This window comes from Marmota monax, unplaced genomic scaffold (genome assembly GCF_021218885.2).
Source record: "Marmota monax isolate L192 unplaced genomic scaffold, Marmota_monax_Labrador192_F-V1.1 WCK01_AAM20220418_F8-fsc00019, whole genome shotgun sequence".
Classification (NCBI taxonomy): domain Eukaryota; kingdom Metazoa; phylum Chordata; class Mammalia; order Rodentia; family Sciuridae; genus Marmota; species Marmota monax.
In genome coordinates this window covers 8,947,722-8,957,734 of record NW_026695242.1, presented here as the reverse complement: position 1 = coordinate 8,957,734, position 10,013 = coordinate 8,947,722, and the positions used below count along the sequence as shown (strand labels likewise).

At 55.6% G+C, this 10,013-nt stretch overlaps 1 long non-coding RNA gene across 1 annotated transcript; it reads right to left on the bottom strand.

The window, feature by feature from the left end:
* Nucleotides 1-3,063: 3,063 nt before the first annotated feature.
* LOC124076110 (uncharacterized) lies at nt 3,064-9,797 on the bottom strand. The gene is made up of 3 exons (XR_006846249.1): nt 9,582-9,797; nt 3,534-3,616; nt 3,064-3,393 (listed from the first exon to the last, which is right to left on the bottom strand). It is a non-coding gene; the product is annotated as an uncharacterized LOC124076110 (long non-coding RNA).
* Between the last annotated feature and the right edge of the window lie 216 nt (nt 9,798-10,013).

Sequence of the window (10,013 nt, the reverse complement as noted above, 5' to 3'; positions counted from 1 at the left end):
GCCAGGGCCTGCAGGGAACCCCGTGGCTGACCATTGCTAGAGCTGGCACTGGCTCTTCATGCCAGATGCGCCCTGTGGCTTGCTTGACTGAAGCGTTTATCTGGCACACAGGCCATCTGAGGAGGGCTTGGAGGAGGGTGTAGTGTGACACCTGTCTTGAAGAGTTAGTTCCCTGAGGTTCTGGGATGGATGGCTGGGACCAGCCAATTCTGTCACTGCTGTCTTCCTTCCAGTAGCTACCAGCAGGTGGCGCTACACACCCAATTGCAGCTTAGCTTCCAGAAAAAGGAAGGGCAAACTGGTGGCTGGGAGCAATTAGGGCAGGAGACAGGCTTTAGTGCCCAGCTTCCAATCACCTCCTCTCTGGCACCTGTGCTTCAGCACCCAGGGGAAGAGGAGGGAAGGGAAGCCCAGCATTGGGTTCATTGGGTTCCTCAGGTGATTGTGTGGTCAGCACACAGGTATCCTGGCTGTTTTTTCAACTTGAATAAACGACAGCCAGAGATGGAACGCAGCCGGGTGGGTGGGCACCTCAACCGCACGAGACCCACCTAGGCCCCAGCTGGAGCCTTGTCACCCCACTCTGTGCGCATGGGCACACTCCCTCACTTGGCACACACAGCACTTCCTGCCAGGCCAACTGGTTCCTGGGAATATGACCCCTTTCCTCCTCTTTCCTCTTCTCTTCCTCTGTCTTCTTCCCCCCTCTCTTCCCTCCGCTCTCCCAGGCCTCACTGTGTGTCTCTTTCCTTGCTCTCACCCCACCCCAGTTCCCCCAGGGACCCTACAGGTCTAGCCCCGCTCCCAACACCTCATCTGCAAAGGCACAGGGACCAATACCAGTGGGTTTCTAGGATGCAGTTTCCATGGCAACGGTGCATCTTCTGCTCCATGGTGCTCAGCCCTGGGCAGGTTGCCGTGGAGACTCACCTCATTGAAGAGTGATTTGTGGGGCTGTTTTTCTCCTTTACTTCATCTCCTTCCTTCTTTCCAGAAATGCTACCAGCCCAAACAGCTTTTCCCCACTCATGGGGAAGCTGGAAGCTTCTTCCCCCAGCCTCACAGAGGCCTGGAGAGCGTCTCCATAGCACGAGTTTCCCTAGGTAGCCCTCTTGCCTTGGAGATGCAGGAGGCACCTCTAAAGGCCAGCTGAGGGGTCACCACGGAGAAGCAGGTTAGTGGACCCAGTGTCCACCTTTTGTGCCCTGAATGCCTGTGGAGGCCCTCGAGTAGATGCAGGAAGTCAGTGGACAGCAACCCCAAGACTGTCTGTCAGCAGCCATTTTCTTCAAGCGTCTTGGTGGCTGGAGAGAAGGTGGGAGACAGTCAGAGGGGCTGCAGGGAGAAAGGTCAGGGGAACCCAGGAAAGAGCTGGGGCAGAAGAGGGAACGCGCTGGGGAAAGGGAAAGTGAGGGGGGAGATGGGGAGCCTAGGGAAGGGCAGGCGGCCCAAGCCCACAGGAGAGCCAGGCCCTGAGGCCATGGCAGGAGGCCTCTCTGGTGCTAATGACCTTTATAAATCACTCAGCAACCCCAAACCCAAAGCAGGCCTCCCCTTCTCTGCCAAGTAGAGAATCTGTTTGTAGACATACAAACGCATTAAGCACGTTGTAGTTCTCTTTCCCCTCAAGTTGAAAACCATTACAATAATTAATTAAGGCAGGGGATTAATTAAAGAGTCGTTTTCCCCCATTCTCCCCAAATAGATCAATCAGGGGGTGGAGGAACATGTGCTAGCTGCAGGCAGAAGGAGGGGGCTCTGGGGGAGGCATTTACAGGCACAGCTAGACACAAAGGACACCATGGGGGGGGGGCTCAGGGGACCGGCAGGGAGGCCCCTGGGGGCTGGGAAGCTCCTGTGCTCCCAAGGCCCTGTGGTCAGCTTCCCCTCCTGACTTTCACAGCAGGAGGTCTTCGTCACCATGGAAACAGGCCTGAGGGGCCAGGAAGGAAGAGTGGCCCTCACTCCTGTATTCTCTTGGAGTGTGTGACAGGCCAGTGCTCCCTGGGGCTGTCTAGGTGAGCAGGGTCAAGGCCTCCAGAGAGCTTTCCACCAGCCTGGTCTCCTCTGCTGCGGAGTCCCAGCCTGAAACGAACTCACAGTGGGGCAACCCTCCTGGTGACCAGCCTGACACCTGTGTGTGGATGTGCCATCCTGGTACAGGACAGGGTAGCGGGCCTCAGGCTGAGGGCTGTCAGTCTTTCAGGTAACTTCTTTCATTCTGCCAAAGTCTGAGGTCTCAGGGACTCCTCCTCCTCTCTCCCCACTCTCCTCCCTCTGCCTGCACTGTCTTACTCCTTTGACCAGCCTGCCCGCCATTCGTTCTGTTTTTTTTTTTTTTTTTGGTACTGGGGATTGAACTCAGGGACTCTTACCACTGAGCCACATCCCCAGCCCTATTTTGTATTTTATTTAGAGACAGGGTCTCACTGAGTTGCTTGTGCCTCATCATTGCTGAGGCTGGCTTTGAACTTGCAATCCACCTGCCTCAGCCTCCCAAGCTGCTGGGATCACAGGCATGTGCCACCGCGCTTGGCTTTCTGAGAATTCTTTCTATAACGTAATGTGTTTCTGTGTGACATTTTCAGCAACCCCCACCCCCAGTCCCCAGCCACTGTTCCTTGAATGGGCCCATTGAAGAATCACCCAGGTTAAGTGCGTCATCTTCTCCAGCTGTTTTTCCAACGGCGGTGCTATCAGGATGGAGGCATAAAACACGTACGTGATATATTAGGTGGACAGGGCAGAATAAAAGCACACTCATAATTTTTACACACAAAACATAAAATGGTTCAAAGAGAAACGTGTCTATACCAAGAGGGAGGGAAAAGAATCCCCAGTGCTATAAAAGGGGTTTGTGTCTGTGTGTCTGATGGCTGTTTTATGAGTACATGTGTGTGTGTGTTGGGGAGGCAGCTGTGAGGACAAATGCAAAGTAAACTCATGACTTTTCTAAAGAAAAATGAAACCCCAACATGCCCTGGCAGTGATGGATTTTTTACTTCTTTGTTTATTTTTAAAATAAATGTGTTTATTTGCAGTGCTGGGATGGAACCCAGCGCCCCAGTATGGGAGGCAAGTCCTCCACTCTAAGCCACAGCCCAGGCCAGTGGGTGCGGATTCTGAAGGCCATAGATTTTGACAAGGGCCCTGTGGGGAAGGGACCTTGGGGCTAGCCGCCCTCAGGTCAAAGCCCCATGTTTTAGTCAGCTTTTTCTCTGCTGTGACTGAAGGACCTGGCAAGAGCAATTAGAGGAGGAAAAGTTTATTTGGAGACACACGTTTTTGGGGGCCTCAGTCCACACAGGGCTGGCTCCACTCCTCAGGGCTGGAGGTAAGGCAGAACATCATGACGGAAGAGTGTGGTGGAGGAGAGCAGCTCCAGACGGGCACCTGGAACCAGAGGGAGAGAGCTCTACTCACCAGGGACAAAGTATATACCCCAAAGGCACATCCCCAGTGTCCCCCACCTGCTCTCAGTTACCGCCCGGTTCATCCCTATCAGGGGATTAATTCACAACCCGTCACTTCACCTCCAAACCTTCTTGCATTGTCTCACACAGGAGCTTCTGGGGCACACCTCATCAAAACCGTAACACCTCGACAAGCTGTGACCCTTCAGGACAAAGGCCAGAATCAGAATGGGGTTTGCAAAGTGGGTTCTGTACTCCGTCTCCTTCTCGTGGCCATCAGAAGCCAGTTCCTGTCCTTCGCCATCAGCTGCCTCAGGCCAATCTCTCCTTGGACACAGATGGGGTTTGTCACAGGGTTTTGTCCGTGTATAGTTCTAAAGGTTCTACCTGGATGTCAGCTCCACCCTGAAAAAAATCCCCCAAGCTTAGACTTCCCTCCCTGGCCATGGTCTGTGTTCGGAGCCCAGAGAGGCCCACCCAGAGGACGCAGCAGCCCCTCCGCCTGCCCCCTGCCTTCCTGCTTAGAAGCCCCACATGGGAAGCACAGGAACCGAGCTGCTGTGGCCTCGCTGGCCTTTGGGTGGGCTGAGGGGGGGGTGTCGGACTCCAAGTCAGGACCAGGACGTGGACCCTAGCCCACTTCAGCCAGTTTTCCATCACGGAGACGGACACCCAAGACACTCAACATGGAGGGAGGAAGGGCTCATGTTGGCTCCTGGGATGTCCAGTCCCTGGTCACTTAGCTCCATCCCCTGGGGCCTGAGCAGGGCGGTGCGTCCTGCTGGGAACACGCGGTGGAGGAGCACTCTCCTTATGGTAGCCAGATGCAAAAAGTGGTCAGATGCAAGTAGGGGCGGGGTTCCCCCATCCAGGCACCCCTGAGAACCTAATTTCCTTCCACTAGACCTCATCTCCTAAAGGTTGCACCCCCCACAGAATCGCAGATTGGGGACCAAACTGTAACCACATGGTCTCCCGGGACCCTGCAGACGGAAACCATTGCCCGAGCCTGGTGGGACCCTGCCCAGAGTGCCAAATGCTTCCCTGTCCTCCCGCCCTGTCCCTGCTGCTTCTGCCCTCTGGGCCTGCAAGGAGCGAGGCCATCTGCTGGGCATCCTGTCACTTCCTTCTCAAATCCCAAGTGCAAGGTTCCCGATGGCCCCTGCCTTGGGGCCAGCTGGTCTTGACCTCCGATTGGCAAAACAAAACTTTGGTGGAACAGTTGTCCAGCCTGTGTCTCCTTGAGGAGCAGGAACGAGCCTCATGACCCTCACCCTCGGGCCCTCACAGTCTCTTGTGCTCTGACCCAGTTTCCACCAGGAACCTGGGGGTGTGTGTGCAGGTTTATACAGCTGGGTTGAGGAACAGGTCTGGGAAATGGCCCTATTACAGTCTCTGGGACTCCATGGATGTGTGACGAGTGCTTTCTTGCATTGTTTTTAGGCCCTGCCCCATGGGCTGGCGGAGTCTGGGAGCTGGTCTTGGAGTCTTTCTGCCCTCCTTGCTAGGACAGGCCGGGCAAGGCCCAAGCGGCTGGGGGAAGCTGCAGATTTCCTGTGGCGGTTGGAACCCCAGGGATGAGAACATAGCAGGGAGGTGGCACAGTTTGGTCGAGTGTCCTGCGTCCCATCTGGAGACCCAGCCCTCCTGGGAACTGAGTGTGATGAGCCTGCTCCCTGGGGTTTCCTCCAGGGCAGGAAGAACACTTTGATCCTTGCCTGAGGCTCTTTTTAGCCCCAGAGCCTGGGCTTGTGATGTGCCAAACACTGTGAGCTGCCGGGTTTCCTGTGGCTGCCCCACGATCTCTGGGGCATCATGGCTGCTGTGACTGGGCCAGGGAGTGACCACATTGATGTCCACCCCACTCTGAAGGGAAATGCACATCTCCTCCCACCTGGGCCAGAGCAGGAAGTGTAGGAGGTGAGGCCGTAACCCGCTTCCTGCAGTCATAGGTCTTTTCTTCCCCTCAGTTAACACGCGGGTTTCCCAAATTAAGAAATCATGCAAGGAAAAGAATATGCACATATATTTTAGGGGACAAACAGGAAGCTGTTATGGCCTGTTTGGGCAGAGAGACATTTATTTCGTGAGAGTCCTGCTCTGGGCGGTTTTGTCCAGGTTTTGTGGATGCACGTGGTGCCTGAGGACCTGGGGTCAAGCCCTGAGACAACAGGGGACCCACAGACCCAGCCACAGATCAGATGCAGTTGGCTTCCAAGAGCTCAAGGTCGAATGTGCAGGCAGGCAAATTATGGCTTGCGACACCCATTATTACAACCCCACAACAGCAAGGGAAGCAGGAAACGGGTTCTTGGGAGCTCAGAATGAGGGCCACCAGCTGCAGAGTAGAGTGAGGGCAGATGGATGGGCTTTTGCCACTGTTGGTGTCTCCGGTGGCCACCTGCCTCTCCTGCACGTAGTCTTCATGCTGAGGAAACGGGGACTCTGCTGCAGCTCAGAGAGCAATGGAGCCTGTTGGCTGAAGCCAGCCAGCACACGACAATCCCTGGCCACAGCTGTGGGCTCCTGGGTGGACATCTGGTCCAAGCAGAATGATCTCAGGACTTCTGCTTTGATTGCTGACAGATGGATTTTCTCTCTCTGTGAGGGATAAGTATGCAGTAGGGGGAAATTCTGGAAGCCACCTTGAGACCACAGGGAAGGTAGCCTTAGGATAAAAATAATTTCATGAAGGGCAGGGAAGTGAAAGAAAAAAATTAGGTCCTTGGTGACATTTTTGAGCCCCTGGGTCAAACCAGTCCTGAAATCTACTCTATCTCTGATGTAAGTGAATAATACATTCATCTTCTGTGGATGGTATATTCCTTTTTTGTTTAACCCATTTTGAGATGACTTTGTGGTTGTCACTTCCAGCACAGAATCCTAAGCCACGTAGGCTTTTGCTTCCTGACCAAACTGATACTTGAGATGGAACCAGAAGCTCAAAAAATTAAACAATAAGAAAACAAATAACCCAATCAACAAATGGGCCAAGGACCTGAACAGACACTTCTCAGAGGAGCACATACAATCAATCAACAAGTACATGAAAAAATGCTCACCATCTCTAGCTGTCAGAGAAATGCAAATCAAAACCACCCTAAGATACCATCTCACTCCAGTGAGATTGGCAGCCATTCTGAAGTCAAACAACAACAAGTGCTGGTGAGGATGTGGGGAAAAGGGTACACTTGTACATTGCTGGTGGGACTGCAAATTGGTGCGGCCACTTTGGAAAGCAGTCTAGAAAGCTCTAAAGCCCTCTTTCCAGCAAATATGTGCAGAGCAGTGATCATATGGCAGGTCGTTGGCAGGATACGGGGACACATAAAGGATGCGATGTGGTCCTCTGGACCCTGTTGAAGCTCACACCTCAAGATGTTCCAGACGGGCGCCTCTGCCTGCTGAACAAGGGGAGGCCTGGGAGGCTTGGTGCCCCTAGAGAGGACAGCAGCCCCTCTGCTGGGGGTCAGCGGGGACGGTCCTCCCTCCACCTTCTTTGGAGAATGCTCCTCCTGCCCAGCCAGGCAGCGCTCACGTGGGGACTAGGCCCAGCCACCAGTCTTCCTTCCTTCCACCAACAGTGATTAGTTCAAGATGGCTTCTGACTCCAAGCCGGGTGAATGCAAGTGTCACCCAGGCCTTTTCTGGAGCCTTGGCGTTGCGGAGATGATAGACCATTTGTAGACCCTGGGGTCACCCTAGGGTTCCTGCCAAACCAGAGAAACTCTGGTCTCAGCGTGCTGGGATTGGGAGGACACAGACCCCTCATGTTGGGCTGCACTGAGCTTATCTTAATGAGCCCCGCCACTGCAGCTCTGAGCAGTGGGGCCTCAGGGTGCTCTTCAGTTCTCACCCACGGGTGCTGCTGAGAAGCTCAGTAATATCCTGTTCCAGGCTCAAGTCCCACTGGGGAGCATTGGAAGAGCTGGTGGAGCTCTGGTGTCCTGCTGCCTCTGCTCTCGCTGCACCACGTCCAGGACCTCCCCTCGACCCTGTCCAGCTTCTCAGCCTGGTTTAGCATCTCGGCATTATGGTGTGAAAGCGTGAGGACGCTGGGCTCCAAGTGGACAGGGGTCTGCCCTCCTGGGTGGGTTGTAACTGTGGTAAAGGGGGCCCAGCTTCCGGCCCTGCAAGACTCTGGATGCTGGAACTCACTTCCCACTGGAGGGTGGAGTGTGGGAAAGGATACTTGGGAACCGGGCCAGCTTAGCCCAGCGCCTGGCTCTGAGCAGGTGTGATTGATTCCCAAATGGGGTCAAGGTCACGGCCACGCAGCTGCTCCAGGCTTGGTACGGCCAGATACACATATCTAGCTCCCCGAGCTGGAGGAAAAGGAAGAGCCCTACAAGTCTAACCTCCAGCCACCAGGGCCCTGGGGCCAGAGGGCCTCCTTCCACGATGCTCCTGGCCTGGCTTCCCATCCCTGGACTGGGCAGGAGATGGAGTGTTTGGTGACCTCAGTGATTGTGGTTTTGGTTCCCAGGGTGGTTATAGGATTTGCCTGAGCCCAGAAACAGAGGCTCCTCCCCCACCCACCCCAGGCTGACCTCAGGCCCTCAAGTCTGCAGACCCACTGAGGGAGGCAGCAGTGAGCCCGTCTCCACATCCGGGCTCTGGGCTGGACACACCGTGGGCAGGGCCCAGTGCAAATCCTAAATGAGGGGCCCTTGTTCACCAGTTATTCAAAACTTCAAGAAAGCAATGGTGGTCCCCTGTGACCACAGTCACACCATGATGCTGGCCTGTCGGTACCATCTCAGGGTTGGGAAGGGCCTGGTCTGCTCCTGGGGCCAGTCCTGAGCTGGTGTGGGAAGGCACACAGAAGCACACTCCCTGGAGACAGGCAGGATTCAAACCCTGGGATCCTGGGCAAATCCTTTAGCCTCTCGTGGCCCCCTTGTCTATAAAATGGGGACACTAACAGGGCCACTGTGGGTCTTGAATGGGGGGTGTAAATTGCTTAGGTCAGTGCCTGTCCATCTTCAGTGTTAGTTGTGGAGCAGGCTGAACAAATGTTAGCTGCAGGTGGGTATCGCTTGTTTGCCTCAAGGCTGAATGCTGAACCCCACCCGTCTGGTGCAATGGAAACCCAGTCAGGACCCCCGCCCAGTCTGCCTGAGGGCAGAGATGACACCTTAGCAACTACTGTATGATCCCATCACGGTACGCCAACAAGGCAGCTTGCAGACCCAGAGAGCCCGTTAGATTTGGGCTATAAAAACTCTCTCCTGCTGGGTGCTCTCTCTCTCTCTCTCTCTCTCTCCCTCTCCTCTTTTTCCTCCAGTCGATCAGACACTGCCACAGTAAAGATCTCTTGGTCACTCCGAGTGTCGTAGTCACTTTCCTTTCATTGAGCACATAGAGGGGCTTGCTATTGTTCCCAAGGTGGAAATTTGTGTCCAACTTCCCGGCTCACTTCGGCTCCTCTCCACACCCCCTTTCCAGGCCCAGGGGCCAGTGGGAAGCGCTCCAGGAGCACAGGTGTTTGTGGGGAGTTGGGCTTGCATGGCCCAGGGCCGGCTCTGGCCACTCTTCCTAGAGTGCTGGGGTGGGGGTGGGGGGTGCTGCCAGCATGGTCAGAGTGTCCAAGGGGCCTCAGTGAGCAGGGCAGGCTGGGAGGGGAGGGAGGGGCTGGCGCTGCTGCCCCGCAGGCCCTTCAGGGCCAGGCAGAGCTGGGGGGGAGGCCAGGAGGAGGGTCCAGCAGGCGGTCTCTCGGCCTCCCCAGGCCAACCCAGTGTGGAGGGGATGAGCGCTCAGTCCACCTGGGACCCCCAAGCTGGGATTCTCGGCCCAGCTCTGCTCATGGGCCAACTCCCGGTCAGTTTCTCTGCCATCGCTCTGGGGCTCCAGATGCCAAATGTGTGGGAACCCTAATTGCACAGAGATTCTCTGAGGAATAAAATATAAGAGAGAAAAGGAGAGGGGAGAGAAAGAGACAGTTAGGGGACGGGGACGGGGACCCGGAACACCAACGGGCTGGCGCCCAGGTGAGCTGCTGAGAGCAGATCCTGACCCCTCCTCACAGGTGTGGCTGGCTTCAGGAGGGGACGCTCCTGACCCTGAGCCTAGAAGCAGAGGTGCCTCCCCCTCCCGCCCCAGGCTGACCCAGGCCATGGGAGGCCACAGTGAGCCTGTCGGCCACACTGGGCTCTGGGCTGGACCCACCTGCGTCTTCCTGGGTGCTTTTGAGGTGACGGAGCGTCCTACTGGGTCTGCTTCCCAGACATCCTCCCAGGGATGGCCCCCAGGTGACCTTGGCCTCTGGGCCCCCGGACTTGGCACCTTGAAGAACAGCAGACAGGCCTGAATTCCAGGAGGCCCGGAGCCAACGCATGACCTTGGAGAGTTTGCTTTTTTAAACTTAAAAAAGACACAATTTTAATTTTCACCCTGAAAACAATTGTGTTCTAGAACTTCCAGGCAGCCCCTCCTTCAGGCTGCTCTCAAGAGGGCAAAAGACAAAATACAATCACCCAGGGAAACAATGGCCTGGGTTCTATTTAAGACCGAGAGCCCCCCTCCCATCCAGCCTGGCCTTCCGGTCCCTCAATCCGGTTCCCGAGCTCACCAGCCGCCCCACCTTGCTGGCTCCAGTCA